This window comes from Ciconia boyciana, chromosome 19, assembly GCF_034638445.1.
Source record: "Ciconia boyciana chromosome 19, ASM3463844v1, whole genome shotgun sequence".
Classification (NCBI taxonomy): Eukaryota; Metazoa; Chordata; class Aves; order Ciconiiformes; family Ciconiidae; genus Ciconia; species Ciconia boyciana.
Genome location: NC_132952.1, coordinates 4,981,659 through 4,999,595, shown reverse-complemented (window position 1 = coordinate 4,999,595; position 17,937 = coordinate 4,981,659). Strand labels below are relative to the sequence as shown.

General features: G+C 47.7%; 1 protein-coding gene across 4 annotated transcripts in view; it reads right to left on the bottom strand.

The window, feature by feature from the left end:
* The window catches only part of RERE (arginine-glutamic acid dipeptide repeats), a 258,495-nt gene extending 255,791 nt beyond the window's left edge, over positions 1 to 2,704 (bottom strand). For 2 of the 4 annotated variants that reach the window (XM_072883759.1, XM_072883763.1), the window contains exon 1: positions 2,329 to 2,703. The gene's annotated coding sequence lies outside the window, so the exon portion shown is untranslated. Of the gene's footprint in view, positions 1 to 2,328 lie in introns of all 4 variants that reach the window. The other 2 variants (XM_072883764.1, XM_072883766.1) reach the window with 2 other exon arrangements.
* Between the last annotated feature and the right edge of the window lie 15,233 nt (positions 2,705 to 17,937).

Here is a 17,937-nt window from a genome sequence, read left to right as displayed (position 1 = left end):
CCCATCTATGGAGTGGCTCAAGCCCTTGTGCAGCCTCTTTCACAGCCTCAGCACACACTATAGTAGAAGTCCTGCAAGGAGCAGGGAGTTGGACTTGATGATCCTTATGTCCCTTCTAACTCAAGACATGCTATGATTCTACAATTAGGTTTTTTGTGGGTTTTTTGGGTTTTTTGTGGGGTGGTGTTTTTTTTTTTTTCAAATGCTGCTGTACAAACAGAAACATTAAACAATCATCAAGAAAGGAAACCATGTATACACTGAAACAGACTTCTAACCTCTGCACATTTTCTTTTACTTTTGTCACCCCAGTGCATTTATCTGAAGTATTCTCCCTTGGCAGTAGTTTTCCCTGCACACTTTCCTCCGGACCAAACATCCCAAAGCTAATACAGAGATCTGAAGTGGAGTAATCTTTATTTCAAGCCAGCTGGGGTCTTCATTTGGGGGGAGAAGGTAGAACATGAAAGAAAGTTGAGAGGGGTTCAAAAGAGTGTACTTCCGAGTCTCACCTCATGTGCTCCCTCTCTCTTTATATATTCGCTTACAGACAGAGAAAGAAGCAGAGCCAGCACTGGGAGGAGAGGAGGAAAGAACATAACAGAATGTTTTGGCGCCCTTTAGCTTCTAATTTCCTATTTTGCTTTTTTTGCAAGGTTACCAAAAGGCCATTCTGGGGAAGGAGGAAAGAGGTAGAAAACGCTTCCCATTCTCTATCTTTCACTTCTCAAAAGAAAAAGATACCGTGCTTGACAGAGAGCACGGTCCCAAACACAGCGGAGTGTACGGCAAAGAACAATGAGCTCCCAAGCCTGGGCATTGTGTGCATCTACCTCCTGCTCTTCCCTCCAGACCTCATCAGCCAACAAGGCAAATCTCTAAAATCGCTATTCATCCAAGCCAGGCCACTGAAATCCACCCCAGTTCATAGTTTATGGTACAAACTCAAGGAGTAAAACCAAGATGAGATGTATTTACCAGAAGTGCTTTTATTATTATAGAAACGCTTCCACCCCTCTTAACCACCATGGATTTCTCAATTCTAAGGGAGCAGTGTACAAAAAACCAAAATGTTTGCCTGGTAACACTAGAGCTACAAAAAAATATTATATGTTGCACATTAATCGGAAATTTGACACACGCCTTTCACAACCAACAACTACTCCTTTTGACACAGTGTTCATTTTTAGCTGGTTAAAATCCATATTTAAGAATGGGCATACTATTTGAATTATGTCACTTCAGATTTGTTCCGAAAAAGCATTTTTACTGAATTGTAACAGTAAGAACCAGTGGCTGAGGCTCCTCATTTCAGTTACATTGGTGCACAAGCAAAATAATATCTTTGATTTCAATAATTGGTCAATGTAACTCAGGAGTAAACAGACGTCAGACAGTAGCCTGCTGACTGCACAAAAACCTTCCGAGCTTCTAATCTCCAAGAACATTACCGCTTCGAGGAAAAACTCAGCATAAGAAGTCAGTAGATCAAAATAACTGCAACCAGTGCATAAAAATAAATCTAAGGGAAAAGACACTTCAACAATGAATCACATTGTTTCCTTCCCAGCAATTTCTTGAACAGTCAGTTTCAGCAATGAAGCCTCTCCTGTTGTCTACCTACTGCTACTTTTCTGATTCTGGTCACCTTCTTTTCACACTTTAGAACGAGAAATTATTTAAAAAAAACCCACCCCACCCCTTCCTATGCTACTGAAAATGTTATGACTAAATTCATTTGCATAAAATATTCATTTCACCATTCCATACCTACCACACATTAAAATACGTGCATCTTTTAAACACCCGAGTCGATTTCCTCTGCGTGTCCACTGAAGTTAAATATTTCCCCACCTCGCGTTTATTTAAAAGGTTAACAAGTTCAACCTTCCTCTGAGAGCCCTTCCTCGAGCGAGCATTAAACAGACACGACCCTCTCCAGCAAAACAAAAAAAACAACAAAAAAAAAAAACCCAACCAAACAAAACACGCACGAACCGGACCCAGCACCCCCGTGTATGCACCTCCCGGGGCAGGAGCAGGCAGCAGCAATCCCAAGCCTGGCAGCGACTTTCTCCCCCAGCCCCACGCCCGCAGACACGAGCCCCCTCCGCGCCTTTCCCGCGCCGAGCCCCGGGCATTCTTCCCGGAGTTCCCTCACCCAGCGCTTCCTTCTCTCGCCTCCCGCACTTCACCGCGCCGATAAACAAATAAAGACCGGCCCTGCACCGCGCACACACGCGAGGAGGGAGGGCAGGGAAGGGCCTCGCCCCCGACTCGCGGCCACCACAAAACCCCGGCAAGTTCCCCCGCTCCGCGCCCACCTACCTCCGCCGGGCGCTACACCATCAACGGCGGCTCCGTCTTGCTGCCGGGACAAAGCGGCGGCGGCGGGGCCGCTGGGCGGGAGCGGGGCGGCGGCGGGGAGCAGCTCCCCTCTTGCCCGGGCGGCGACGGCGAGCGGCAGGGTCCCCGCGCGGTGCCTCACCAGCGGCAGCCCAGGGGCATTTTAACGGGGAGACAAGGAGCGGGGCGGCGACCGGGCCGGGGCGGGGCGGGGGACCGTGGGGAGGGGGGAAAGAGGAGGAGGAGGAGGAGGAGGAGGAGAAGAAGGAGGAGGAGGAGGAGGAGAAGGAGGGGCGGCGGCGGCGGCGGGCTGGGGGTCCAGGCAGCCGAGCGCTGCCTCCGCCTGCCTTCCCTCACGCACGCACGCACGCACCGAACGGGCACCCAGCAACGCAGCCAGGCCGGAGCCGCATGCCAGTATCCGGCCTCCCCATTGGAGGAGGAGGGGCACCCCGTGACCCGGCAGGAGGTCGGATCCAATCAGCAAAGTGGATGGAAGTGATTTAAAAGAATAGGGGGAAGGCGGAGGGGGGGCGCGGGGAGCGGGCCGGGGCCCCGGGGCCCCGGGGCCGGCGCCGGGGCCGGCGCCGGCCGCCCCGCGCCGCCGGGGAAGGGGCGCCGGGCCCGGTGGCACAAAGGCGGCCGCCCGGCCCCCACCCGCCCGCAGGGGGCACAGCCCGCTGCGCACCGCCAGCACGGCCCGGGGAGGATGGCCCCGAGCCCGGGCGGGGGGCCCCGGAGGCCCGGCCTCCCCACACACCCACCCACCCAGCCACCCACCCAGCGGCGGCAGAACGCGCGGAGCGAGGTCACAGGCACACGCAGACACGCACACCCCGTAATTGTTCTGCGGGTCGGTTTAACAATTCCACGTCAAAAGCGGCGGGGGCAATTGTATTTAGGTTGCCTTCGTCCCCTGCTGCCATGGCACGCTCGGCGAGAGAAAATACCGGGGAGCGTGAGCTCCGCCACCTCCCCACCACCTCCAGTGCGGCCTGGCCCAGGCCCTGGCACTGCTGGCCCCAGCACGTGGCAGGCATCGGCCGTGAGGCCCAGCCCCGGCCGTCCCGGGGAGATGGACGAGGCCTGGCGCCGAGGCGGAGCAGCCCCGGCGATGCCCGGCTGCGTTTCCACGTCGCGTGGTGCCCTTCCGCCGTGGCTCTACGGTCGTACGTGTTCGACGTGCGTTTTGCATGCAAGTGTTTCTTCCGAGTTGTTCTCATGAATAAGTAAACAGTTATCAGCGGTAGGAGTAAATGCGTTAGAAGCGTCTTCAATGGGAGACAAGGTACAAAATTTTATGGCTCTGTCAGAAGCTTTTGGCTCCGCTCTGGCTCCGGTCCATCAGACCTTTTAGGTCCACGCTCCGTATTAGTCAAATTAAGCCACTGTTACTGGTCTTGCACAGAAAGTTAAGATTATGCGTAAGTGCATTGCTAGATAAAAAGCTGCTGCTGCTGCTTACTGCTCTGTGCAGTGAGGAAGTTGTCACAACAGCAGAATTCCAAATTACTGAGTAACAATTAATAAAATACTTGGTCACTTACGAGATTTTTAAGCTTCTTCATCTCTGAGCTATCATATAGTTAGAAAAGATAGCACAAAGGTACCCGTGCCGAAAATAGAGCAAACTTGTTATTTAACATTAACCTCGCCTTTCATCTGCAGAACACAGGCCAGCAAAATAAATCACATGGCTGTGAAGAAAGTCACACATTCTTCCTGGGGATCTGAGAAATTTCATGTGGAATTATATCTTCTTTTTGAAAAAGCACTAGGATATGTCAGGACAGATTTTGCCCTCAATTACACTTGTATAACCCCAACTGTTTGCTGTCTCTGTAAACCGTCTTCATAGTTGATTCTAGTAGTATCATAGGAGATAAGTTGGAGGCTGTTAACGTTATTGCCTTTAGCCGAGGGAAGTGGGAAATGTTTTCACTGAAGAGAAAGGCACACACAAGGAGATTTGAGGTCTGTACATCAGAGGAATTTAGTTCTTTGCCCTGAACATACAGGACAAATTTATCCCTCGCATAACTTCAGGGACATTACCACCAGAGGTTGAGACACAGAGTTGATTGTATTCTAATAACTAATTTAGATAAGCGTCTAAAAAGGCACATCAGTTAAATGTCTGACACAGCCATTTTGGAGGCTACACTTAAGCTGTCCTTGATAGAGTCTGATTCCATCTCTCCTATTTTCTCTGCTAATTACAGTTTCGTGTTCCTTGGTCTCTGGATGTATGCATTAAAAACTGCACGAATTGCCACAACTGCGGGCTTGCCTTCAGCTTTCTCCAGCCGCCATCCCTGTGATGGGAAAATTCTCCACAGCAGCCTCTCTCTCTTTCTCTCCCTCTTTCCTTTTCTACTAACCTCCTGGTGATCACCTCACCACACCAGGATTAGAAATATTTACTGACAACATTTTGATGTCGTATTTTGTTGTTAAACAAAAATAACCATGTTTTGGGGGAATTTCCTCCTATATTGTATAACTAACATCTGTGTACCCCCTGAAATTCACACAAGTTGAACTGCAGAAGTAGGTGATTATTCACAGCCAGTTATAGCAGGCGTACCCACATCCTCATACCACGCACAAGTGATCCAATTATAAGTTTGCTGCTTAACCAGAGGATTGTTGCAGGAATAGCACTTCAAGCTGCTGCTTTTTTTGCTTTTTCCTTTTCTTTTTTTGGCAAAGATGCAGCCCTCCCTGTGGACAATAATAAACAAAGCCACAGGGCTTGTCCTGTAATCTTCCACCAGCTAAAGTAGTGCAAGGTTTAGTTAACAGAAGGAAGATCAAGGAAGACCCAAATGCTGCAGAGCGAGATCATTGTTCCTCTGTCTGGTGACTGCAGATTTTCATGGTTGACGTCCCAGTGGAGAGAGACTGATGGTGAAATGACTGGGCATGTTCTACATGTAAAATATTTTATGTACGTATGGATTGTCTATATGAGATGCTAGCAGGTCTCTAACAAGGCAGTTTCTGACATCTTTCAATGTTTCGTGCGTCTATCCCTCAGCGCTCCTGGGAGGTATAAAGTTGCTGATGCAGAGAAAGCCTAATTGGCCAAATCCACAAAGAGACTTAAATTCCAACATGCCACATAAGGTATCTACACACAAAATGTTAATCCTCAAAATCCTGTTCCTTTCCCCTGGATACTTCTAAAGATCTGATGCAGCAACATTTCTGCTATCTAAGTATTCTGGATCTGAAACACTGCTTCTGCTGTCAACTGGAAATGCCTCTGTCTTGACCGCAAACAGGGTCACACCAGGGTCCCGTCAGTATTCACAGACCCCCTGGCAGGGCTGCCTGTCCCCCGTGCATGCGTAGGTGTCCATCATGGAGCTCATGTAGCCAAGAGCACGCTCTTAGGTGCTCCGGGAGCCTTGCTGAGGGCTGCAAAGTGCCTTTCGGGTTAGCAGAGAACACGCAGTGTTGCTCCTGCCGCATCTGCTGCTTCCCCACCTTCCACGCTCTCACAGACCTCCTGTCCCAAGTTGTTCGGCCAGCTCCCTCTCAGCCTCACAGCTACAGAGTTCTGTTCTGCTGGTCACGCAGCTGGCATCCACCGAGGCAAAAGACATCGCAGCAACTTCAAATGCTTAGCAGTGTTATTCTTATGTTATGGAAGAATCATCCTGTGTTTTGTCTGTTACCATTCCGTCTTCTTCATTACAAAAAAACCCAAACCAACAAACAAAAAAAGCCAGTGGCACAATACGACGTAGTGAAGGGACAGAAAGCAGGCACTGATACAAAAGGAAAATCACTTTCAGGCAAAATAGGTCATCAGCGAGTGAAGAGTTAAAATGTTTCGTGACAGCTTTGCTCCCAAATCCAGATAACACTCATGTGGGTAGAGAAAAGTATCTGTAGTGTGTCCAGCAAACCTTAGAAACACTCTTGAAGGGAATAAATACATTTGCATAATAATGATGCGAAGCCTTTCTGGATTGATTAGTGTGATGCAAGAAGAATTCTTACCCTGGGTAAGGGAGGATTCTGCAGACAGCTTTGGACTCCTTTCCGATGCTGATCTGTTTCCTGCACGTGCATACAACTTTTCTGACACTTCCCTTTTGCTGCAAAGGTTACTGTCAGTGTATTATAGAGATCATGCACTTATCTGTTCAGTCAGTAGCCACGGAGGCTTATTACATGGATAACTGACTTAGTTCTGGCCTAAATTGTTTTTTCTTTGTAGTTTTAGATAACATTTCTTTCTTTCTCCTTTTGTTAGCACTTGCATCTATTATATCTGAAATCTGTATGTCAGTGTGTGTGGTATATTTAACTTTTCTAAATTATCTCTTTACAGATGTGTTTTAACGTGGCTCTTTTTTAATAACTGTCACTTTGCCAACAGAATGAAATAAAAATCTGTGAGAGAAAAATCTAACTAGGAACTATGAAGTCAAAAACCACCAATACTGAGAATTCTGTGAACACCATTTCAACCCAACTAGTTAAAATAAGAGACAGAGAGATTTTTTTTTTAATTCTCCAGTCATGAAGTTACAAACCAGTCCTTGACCATGACAGATGAGCCGGGTTCTAACCTCAGCAATGCAGTAAAAACTCAGCTCTAATGAAACAGGCAAATGTCAATACAGCGATTAGCTTGGAAGATAATATTCTGAGAGGCTTTTACAGATGACCTAACTCCACTCACAAAAAAGGATTATATTCTTTCTTTCCCTTTGTAATATCTGAATACCAGCCCTTTAACTGAAAACTGTTTGCTTTGGGGGGTTTTCTGTTTTGCTTTGTTTACTGTAGAAATCTCAGGAATTTAAAATCTCATTTTCACACATATTACTAGAGAACTTTTTGGAAGTTTCATACCACTTGAAGGACAACGCACCGGATGGTTGTGAACTCCTCCTAGACACAGTTATCTCTATTTAAAATTGGCTGTGTGGATCGCAATGAAAGCAAAAGTAATGTAAATGACATTTACATCAATTTGAGCATATTCACACACAGTCAAGTGCACACAAAATTACAGTGGCTCAACAAAATCTGTTAAAAAGAATCTCGTTATTCGTTAATCTGATGCAACTTTTGAGAGGCTGGAGAAACAAGTTACCAACGGGATGGGCCAAAGTGACAAGTTAGTGGGTATCAGCTACCCCGGGGTGACTATGGTACAGACGCTCTTGGTGCCTTGCGGGGCCACTGGAAGAGGAAGAAGCGCCTGGTTATTTATCATGGGGTGAAGGCATGCCCGCTGCGGAGATCATGGTGTCAGTGGCACACAGCACGTTCACACCCAGCTTCCACCTTGGCGGCTTCTTTCAGATTCTTTAACGTCAGGCTCCTAAGTGACCTTTGAATACATTTTCTGTGATCTAAAAAAGGGTCTTGTCTGTATCTTTGCACATGGCTCAATAGTTACGGCTTTGCTATGCAGTTTTGAATACATTGATAGCACGTACAACCCTGAAATTTCTGTTTTTAAGATTCGAAAACATCCCAGAAATGTAAAGTGTTAGAAATTAGTTTCCTCATTAAAAAAAAGAAAAATTCTTTTTATCTTTTAAAGGTTTTCCATTTCCCTGACTCAGACCATTTCCTAGTGGGTTCTGCATAATGAATATTAGCAGAGGTTGGCTTACCACAGTGTCTAGTGAGACTCATTTATCAAAGCCCAGGATGTGCGCCATGCAAAGGGAAAAAAACCCCATTGAAAATGAACAAAAAATTTCAGCCCTAACAATCGTTCCTCTCATTTTTGTATACTTGGGCATGTTCCAGTGCATGCAGCGAGAAGACAAAATGGCCATCTGCAGAACATGAAATGTATCTAACGAGAGATTTGTACACCTTGAAAGTCACCAGTGCTGAAGCTGCAGATGACTAATGACAGTCTTTCCTCATGAGTGGGATTAATTGCATCACCCCTTGATGCTTATTTCTGTATCCCCTTTATACCTGGGGATAGTTACAAGGTAATTCATTCTGTGATTTACATACCGGATAAAATCTGGTAAGTACAAAAAACATAACAAACTTAGTTTCAACCCAAAACAGCTTTTGGATAGTAATAACATCACAAAGTGGAAGCAGTCCTTTTAAGCAGAACACTGTAAAAAGGATCCTAAGCGCCAGGGGGGCCGTGTGGGCTTTTGTTGCGTATTATGGTGCCTTCCCACTTCCAAGGATCACAGCCTTGTGTCTGAGAAGTAGCAGCCACTGGTCATCAAGTAGTAACTGAGTACGTGCCCGTTCGCACACACAAACACACGGGCGTGTTTAGATCTACTTCTGTAGCCACCCACCGAGAAGCCAGAGGCATATCAATCTGCTGCTTTCCGATAGAAAAGTGCCGGTTTTGCATAAGGTCAGACCCTGCAGGCGCACACGCGCGCGTGGAGGAGGTGCCTTGCCTGAGCCACAGCGGTGGTCTAACACAGCGGAGAAGTGGGTGTATTTCCAATTTCATCTAAACTCTTGGACTTTTGTAAAGGGACTTCACCGTCAGTGACAAGTTTGGCACAGGCTGGCACGTGCACAGAGTTGGCTCGTTTCTACGTTTCTTATGGTTAATGTCAATTGACTGCTCATAATAGTAGCGTATGTAAAAACCAGTTGAATCTGAAATTACACACTGGACAGCTGGCTGTCTCCAACACACCAAAAGCACGATGGTTTTGGTACGGGCTCACTGGCCTTGCAGGAAAGGGAGCTCTGGAATCACAGCATTGGTCCGGCAAGGCACAGGGTCTTGCTAAACCAGGCAGAACGTGGTTTCCACGTGCAGTCGAGAACAGGGGCGATGGGAGGGAATTCAGGTGCTCTCAATGCCTGCTGTTAAGTCTGCTGAGCTGTAAGCAGGGTCGCCTGCTCCTGGGGAGGCCAAATTCCACCGCTCTGGGAAGAAGCCCCATTTTTTTGGCGCAGCCGTCCATCCCCAGGGTGGCAGGGAAGGGTGCAGGGGGAGCGACACTAAGGCTCGTGCTGCCGGCACAACGGGACCACAAACAAAGGGAGACTTGAAAGGAGACGTGGCGTAGACACCTCTGTGCCTTTGATGAAAACTCAGAGCCAGGGCAGCGGAGGGAAGATTAGTCCACAAAGCTGTTGATACATCTGGCTCCCAAGGCCTGCATGCTTTCTGCTTGTTCAAAGCTTTGCTCTGATATTTTTGAGCCATCCTCTACCGCTAATGTGGAACACCTCATCTGTGCACTTACTGCATTTCCACTATGAATTCACTGCTTCTCCTTTAGTGCAGAAAGTAGTAAATGGATTTACAAGCTTCTCTTCTTGTCCTCAGTGACTGGCTTCAATTTAAACTGTTATAAATGGCCAAAGTGTTCAAGGGAGAGGGAGAGATGGATTGATTTCAGATTTGCATTTTCGTCCTTCCCACTGCAAATCTGCTCCTCCAGGAGGAGGTTTCTGGCTCCCACCTCCCCATTGTAGCTGCTCTTTCCCTGGTGTTACAACACTGCTACCTTTGATGGTACATTTGAATGTACTTTTTTAAAAGGAGAGAAAATACAGTGACAGAAATGGGAAAATTTCCATTTCAAGCACCATCTCTTTTTTCACCTCAGCACTTGTTATCTTCAAAGCACTGTACAAAATCGACTGATGAATTCTTCCCACCTTACTGGAAAGTGTCATCCATCCCACGGGACAGGGGAGACAAGTGGGCAACAGAGAAATGGAAGAACACATCCGAGGCCTCAGAACAGGTCCGGGGCTGAGGAGAGCTCACAACCTCCTGGCACCTGCGTGCGGACTCTCCGCTGGCGAGGCCTCTTCTCAACGCTCCTCCTCCTGAAGAGCTGGGCGAGAGGATTCTAGTTTTTGCTAAGTAATAGAGAAATCTATCTGTCTTCCTAAAGACATATACCTCTCCTGTTTAGAGACTGAAGACAGGTTCAGGCTGTATATACCGAGAAACATCTGCTCTCCGGATTTTGATGGGACAGTAGACTTCTAGGCTCTCATTTCAGCTATTCCCACTGTCAGTGATTTCCTAGCCTACATAGAAGCCACAATATGCATCTTTCAATCACTGTTTATTGCAGTGAAGAACCTGAGTACTACAGAGCATAAAACCCACAAGTTAGGAATTATTTAAAGTAGTGCGGCAAAATGGATCAGTCAGCTTTGCAATGGAAGAGCAGGGCAGCAGCCTGTGAGCTTTTCTTCCCCAGCTTTTGTTTGCAGACCTGCTTCAATGAGGAGACAAATCAAAAAATAAAATAGCCTGGAGGTAGGAGCACACCCTGGAACCTGCCTTCACAAAAGCCCTGCAGCTCCACTCTGATTAGCAAGCAGGTCTTTTTCAGGGATTTGTCACCTACCCTCCTCCAAAGTACTGGCTTAGGAGCTTTAGCGTACACTGCTTTTTTCAGCATCTTTTTGATTTGGCATGTACTCACAGTAGTGCAAGTGGAACAAGGTTGGGATTGGGCTTCTGATGCAAAAATCCCCAAGGCCAACCTATACGAATATTCACCCACCAGCCGGTGCCTCGGGAGCAGTGGCAAGGCTGGGCCGTCGGCAGGGCATTTTCTAGGCAGGACTCTGTTCTGCACAGCCACATAGCAACACTTCAGACACCTAAAAACTACGAGGGCTCTGGTCACAGTGAGAAGGAAGCGACAGGACAGCACAAATGTCTGTTCTCCCCTGCAAAATCCCACCCTTCTTTCCTTCTTGGCGTCAGCAGTGTCTGGGGAGAAAGTAGCCTCAGATTCAGCGTGTTTGCGTAGCTTTGGGGGTTGTCTCTGTTTGGGACAGTGGTTAAGTTAAACCAATTTAATCCAGTCAGGTCGTAGTGGTGTTTTCTGTCCTCGAAATCTCTGAACACTGATCACCTAGGCTGATACTGGACGTCTCTGATCAGCAGCAGTCTGACATTTACTGGGTCAGTGCAATGACATTCATCCTGTCACTCGAAGCAACAGAGGGTCAGGTCATCGTAAACCACCAGAACCGAGGTCCTACACACTTTGCTGAAGAGCTTTCAGAAGCAGATTGAAAACTCTCGGTGCAGGCGTTTTCCCCGTGCCCTCTCCCAAGGTCATCCTCACCCCGCACCTTCCCCGCCCCACGCCTGGTAGCGGGGGCTGAGCGGGGAATCTCTGCTCTCTGTGCTCAGCTGCAGGGATTTCACTGCTGGGACTTGGAAAAGCATCTTAACTTGCGTTTTGGTTTTTAATCCCCGCATAGGTCGGTAGTTGAATTAACAAAACCAGTCCTCTTATTTTTCAGCACTGGATGCCTGTTTAATGCAATATATATTATTCAAGACCCTTCTGCAAAATTTCAGGGAGCGAGAACAAGCACTTAAAATGAGGCATGGATCAAGCCCACAGCAGCCAACTGAGGCGTATTGGCATCTTGATGTATGAAGTTCTAGCTGTGTCCTTTGCTTTGACTAATGCAGCTGCTATAGGACATCGGTGCCTTCGTGACTGACGCTGTTTGCAAGCATTTTGTAAGCAAGAGTCAGCTGGTGGGTTTGGATGACTTTTCAGATTAAAACACATCATAAAACGCTTGCTATTAAACAGCGACTCAACAATAAAAGTAAGTGGGTTTTGTGGGGTGAGGGGTTCAGGCAACTCGTGTGCTGCAAGTTAAATGCACACAGAAATCAAAGTGTCTGTTTCCCTGTCCACACACAAATTGTGTTGGGTCACCCTGAAACTGAGACGCTCAGCAATGTGGAACATTAGCAAAGAAAATGTTTTGTCTGGCAGGAAGTGTTAGGTTTCCTTGTTAGTTTGTTTTAAAAGCTTTCTTAAGGAGTTTTCAAAAGAAACATCCCTTCAAAACAAACTATGTTAGTGAAAGTGTTTCGTTCTCAAAATGCTAAAACAAAACACAGCATCATGCAAATAATATTTTGAGCTCAAATCAATTTGCCAAGTTTGTAAACAGTTCCCAGTGGGCAGAAGGGATCTTTGCCATTCATCACTGCTAGCAGGAGTTCGATCTGTCTGAAGTGAAGCATCTGGCAGAGAAGGAGCCACTGCTGCTGAAAAAAACCTTTCTGAACAGCATAGGACGATGCTTGCTTGGGACGCTTCTGGTCCTTGCAGAGAAACCAAGGAAGACCACATATTCTGCTTTCGAAATGCACTAGTCCAGGTGCTTTCCCAGCTGGTTTTCAGAAGGAACGCTACACCCCCTGCCCATCACCGAACTCCCTCATTCTCAAATTACTCTTTGGACGAGTGGGTTAACCTCATACACCTTGTTACCCTGGTAAAATTGCTGACAGCCAGCATCAGCGAGAGGAGATGCTGAACCAGAGCTAAACTGAGCTGGACGGCAAGCACAGCCAAGGAGAAGGAGGCTCAGCCCCATTAGCAGCACGAGGTGACGGCCCGGGGATGCTCGGTGCCGGTCGTGGTGCCTCCACGACAGACGCCATTGTCAGCAAGGTGTCATTTTACCTGGGCTTTGTCCAAGGTTTTTATTTTGCAGAACTACTTTGTATTTCTTTTCTCTCCCGTCACTTAAGCCTGTAACTGCCACCCTGGATGATGACACCGACGTGCTTCTAGACAGAGCTAAGCCTGTGCAGTGTATTGTAGACACAAGACTCCACCACATGCAAACTTCAAGTGCAGCACAAGGAGGTGATCTGGACCTTGTGATTATTTTCTTTCTTATAGTTTATTTTGTGTGCATAGCTCTCATTTTTGCCATCTGGGTTCTTCACTCAACCCTTTTTCTTCCTCCCTGCCTCACTTCTCTTTCTTGGTTGTTTTTTTTGTTTACCTTCAGCTTTTCTTAGCAGAATTGAGTGCTGCAGCTGGTACGGCTTGATTTCTTCTTCTTACCCTCCTCCACACCCTGCACTTCTTGTCTCTGCAACTGTACCTATCCACGGAGCACAAAGTGCATGCGGAGTGCGTCAGATCTGATAGCGCTTCAGTCCCTCGTGGGGACCGGAGGGCGAAAGGCAAATGGGTCTCTCCCTCTCTGTAGAAATGACCAAACCGGGACAGCTTGAGCACATTCGTGGTGACCCCAGCAGTCGGGTGCAGGGAGAGGCTGTGTTCCCAGGTGCTCAGAGAGGAGCAGGGTTCTTGCATTTTATTCTCACACCCACCCACAGCTCATATCTACAAGGAAATCATTTCACCCAGCAATACAAAGAGAACAGTAATAAAAGCTTTCCAAGGGAGTGGTGGGACTAAGCTGGTGCCTGGCACAGTTCTTTAAATCCTGCCGTGAAAGGGAGCATGAGGCCATAGCCTGAGATGCTGCTGCAGGGCAGGCAGGGCTGGCTGGCTGCCCGGCAGAGAGCCTCTCTCCCTGCATCCACTCTCCACCCTCGCGTCTCCTTGCAGTCTACACAGCAGCAGGAAAGCCAAATATTCTCCTTCCAGTGGGGAAAAACCAGCAGCTGCACTCCCGTCATCTGCTCTTCCTGGTCCTTTGTGCCGTTGTGGGGCTTTTCCCCGCCGCCGCCGGCTGACAAGCCCCCAGCAGCGTGCGAGGCTGTTTATCCAAGTCTTTATGTCTGTGAATGAGCGAGTGGGTGTTGACGAAGCACTGCAGTCAATGAATTTCCTTCAAAGAAAGATGGCTCACTCCCACAGCTTCTGCCTCTCCGGAGACAGGGAAACGTGGCACGGCTTGCGAGGTCCCTTCCTGGGGACATCAGAGGGCACAGCAGCCCAGGGCGAGTAGTGCGTGCCACAGGCTCCCCCAGGATGAGCCCACTGGTTGCACACAATGAGGCAGTGACGTTTTTGTGCCCGGGATAAGCAAGCAGGAGGGAAAAAAGCATTGGGTATAAAATTGTTCTTACCCATGTTAGAGGCAGTAAAATCTCCTGCCTGGCAAGTCTCAAGATTTCACTGAGCTGAGCAGTTCCTGCAAGGAAGAGGGTCAATCCACTGTTCAATTGTGGCTTTGTTCCTTTTTAAAATCAATGATCTAAGAAAAAAATATCATTTCTAACATTTTTGAATGACACAAAAATGAGGGAAGAAAGGTGAACAGGATGAAACGCGGACACTGAGCAGTCCAGATCATCACCCCAGCCAGCATCATGTTACGGACGCATGGAAAGTCAGGTCTCTGTGCTCAAGGGACAGAGCTGTCCTCACCAGGCGGGTGATCTGACAGTGAGCTTTCGACAGTGCCACACTGCACTAGGAGGGTTACAGTACTGCCGTGTTTGACACCGTCGCTGCTGCTGGAAGGTGGGGTCCAGTTTTGATGCCCACGATACTAGAAAAGGAGTGAGCAGGCTCTATGGGTGGTTCAAAATAACCAAAGGATTGGAAAACATGCCTTGCACTGCCAGCTTCAGTTTTTGAGAGTGAAGGTTATGAGTGATGTGCTTACTCCCTACCAGGGGCTGATGTCTTGTGAGAAAGCCAAATGTTGAATCATTCAGTTTCTCGTTGATTATAGAGGGATGGAATTGATTCTCATTGATTATAGAGGAATTCTGGACAGAATTCCTTTCTGTCCAGAACAAACTCTTTGAGACAGGATCTGTACAAGACCTAGAAGCCAAGATATTAGGAAATTAATACTAAGAGCCGGCTGGGCTACAAAGCGGAAGAGCTACCTCTACAAACCTAGAAATAGAGCCAGCGGGTAATGGGAGATCTTTCCCACTCCAGTCCTTTGCATCACTCCATTATATATCCTGTTACCTGAATAGCTCCCGAAAGTGCCACCTGCCTCTCCTCTCCGCTCATCAGTCATCTCTTCTGCCTGCTTCTTACTTCAGATCTGCTTTTAAGGCTGCCTGCTATTCTCAGAATAGCCTCCCAGTTCGTGTTTGCTAAGCTGATGCCTCCTTCTGTTCCAAAGAGTGCCATCCCTGCAAATTATTACGGTAATAAAGACACTGGCTGTGCTACATTTGCACTCTGTTATAAAGCACAGCCTTTCGAGTAGGAGCTCCATGGGGACAGTACAGAAAGGTGAGGAGCTGTGCAGCGGGATTCAAGCCCTGATTAAGGAGCAGACACATCTCTCCCCCTCTCCAGCACTGCAGGTTTAGGTCTTGATTTTCAGCAATCAAATCTTGTTCCCTTCCCTGTTCACTTATTCCCCTCACTCCAAACACACACCCACACACAGAGTTACCAATAATTCACTTTTCTCTAACACACTTTAAATTCTTATCTACAAACCACAGTCCCGCGTTTCAGCACTTACCCATTCTGGTCTCTTTTCTTCCTTTGCAAGTAACTCCTTTCAATGCTCTAGCCTCATTAGGTAGAGCCTGAATCCTCTGCAGCTGGAAGCACCTTGCTGCTCTGGCCCAAATACTCTCTGAGATTAAACTTGAAAGCTTTATGTAGCTCTGGTTTGATGGGACAGGTGAGCACAGCATCTGACATTGTGGGATTGATTTCCTGGTGTAGGAAGGAGCATACAGTTCAGCAGCATCTGGCTTTAGCTTTTGACTTTACAGCCCAAGCAATGTTCTTCTAACCCTGCCAGTTTGCATGCAATTTCCTGATTATTTTAAGACACGACACATCTGGTAATTGTACCTGTAACAGCTCTCCACCTTGCACTGACAACAAGGTGGGAACGATAATGAATTAATACCTGGGCTTCAGTTGCAGTGGTGTTAACCAGCAGAAGTAGAAGGCTCTTTTGTCAGAGCTGGGACCAAACTATTCCCCTGAAAGAGGAGGATTCCAGCTCAGGGCACTAGCTTACTTTTTCCCCCCAGGTTCACGTAGCTGCGCAGATGTATGACAGCCCTGACTCGTGCCAGTCATTTCCTCACAGCTGTACTGCCATTTAGGGTTTTGTCCATTTATGGCAACCGGTGACCTGATTCCCCAGCTCTTTTTGCTTTCTGAGGCTTATTAAAATAAAATCACCAGGTGGAAATACAGAGGCCCAGGGAAGGTGGGTTGAGAATTTGGACTTCACTTCCTGAAGTGCCGGGTGAGAAACAGCCACGCTATTGCTTCCCAACGTGGTTCTGCTAAAAAGCTTCCTAAACCATTTTGCATATATTACAAGCTTGCCTCTGACAGAAGAAGAAAAATCCCTTGATAGGATTTATGTGTAATTAGCTGGTTTATTCATTTAACAGGTCCAATTCAGAGATCAGCTATGTGTGAAAAGTGCACCGGGTTTCAAATCTGTATGGAGTGCAACCAGTTTAGACCAATGCCTTATGAAAGGACAGACGTGTGTGAGAGGAGGCATTTACCATGTGCTGAGCTCGGGCTGGTAAATTTGGTATTTATAGCAAAGCTCTTCTTAAGAAGGGCTTGACAGAGGAGATAAATCTCTTAAGGAGAAACAGTTGCCAGTGCCCACTGAAGGGCTGTTGCCGTTGCATGGGCTATCGTCTCTGCAGGGAGGTTTGGTTCAGCAGCCAGCTGTGCCCGCGGTCGCTTGCAGACTCCATCTGCTGAAGGGGCTGTAGGGCTGGGGGAAGCGGAGGCTGTGGTTGGGGTCTGCATTCACCGTTCTCCTGATGGATGTTGGTCCATGCTCCTTTGGCCACTGCAAAACACAGACCTGGATGCAAACATGCCCACATCCCAGGCGAGAGGAGTTCGGTGTTCCCCCTGCTGTCAGTGTGGGCGAGCTCGTGGGACTGTGGGTCACATTCCCTCAGGGGACCCGCTTGAGCCTTTTGCAGAGGGGCTACTCACATCGGAAAACACCGCACTGTGCAAGAGCCAGTATCTTCCTCCCTCCACGTTTCGGTTATAGTGAAGATGCCAAAGACTCCTCTCCTTTCCCCTGTGAGGGGTGTTTAATATTCTTGGTGCTGCAGCTTCTCCCGTCTTCCTACAAGACAGGGTATTTTGGAAATGCCAACAACAGATGAGTCTGTCTAGTTAAAAACCATTGATCAATAGACACTAGAGGAGCCAGGCTTTCCCCTCAACAGTCCCCTCTGTGCTACGTCCTTTCCCAGCTATTACCCGTGCTAGTGCTAGGCAGACCTCACGTCTCCCAGCAACTCCCAGCCATCTCCGTCCTGGCTTTACTCCTCACAAGGCAGTCTCATATCCCTCATCCTGATGGCAGAGCACCGTTGTACAGGTCTGTGTAGGAGCGTAACACAGAGTCCTCACCCCTCCGCATTTTATAGCTCTGTACTTCCTAACAGCAGCTTTTGAAATAAAATCTGTATTGTTTCTTCTCAAACTAGAACTGAAGATGTTCTTTAAGAGCCAGGGTTTAAGGTAAATGATGACACATACCCTGCAGCATCACTGGCTTTAAATGTGCTGTTTCCATCTTACCGATTTAAAACCGTGAGATACAAAATTGCTTTACACCACCACAGTGCAACACAAGCAGCGCCCACAGCGGGGCACTCTTGTGCTCCTCACAGATAATAATTTCCAGCCACAGGTAATTTGGTTTCCTGGCATTGAAAGACAAGTAGAATAGTCATTGGAGTGGATCAGAAATTAATCTTGTCCTTACAAACCTGCCATTATGGAAAAAAACCCACAAGCAACAAGAACTGGCTTAAACCACCCCTCCCTCAATTGTGCAATAACTTGCTTTTTCCTGCCTGGTGAGGACTAGCATCACAGCTCTGCTCCCCGCTCCCCCCTTCTGAGGGTGCTG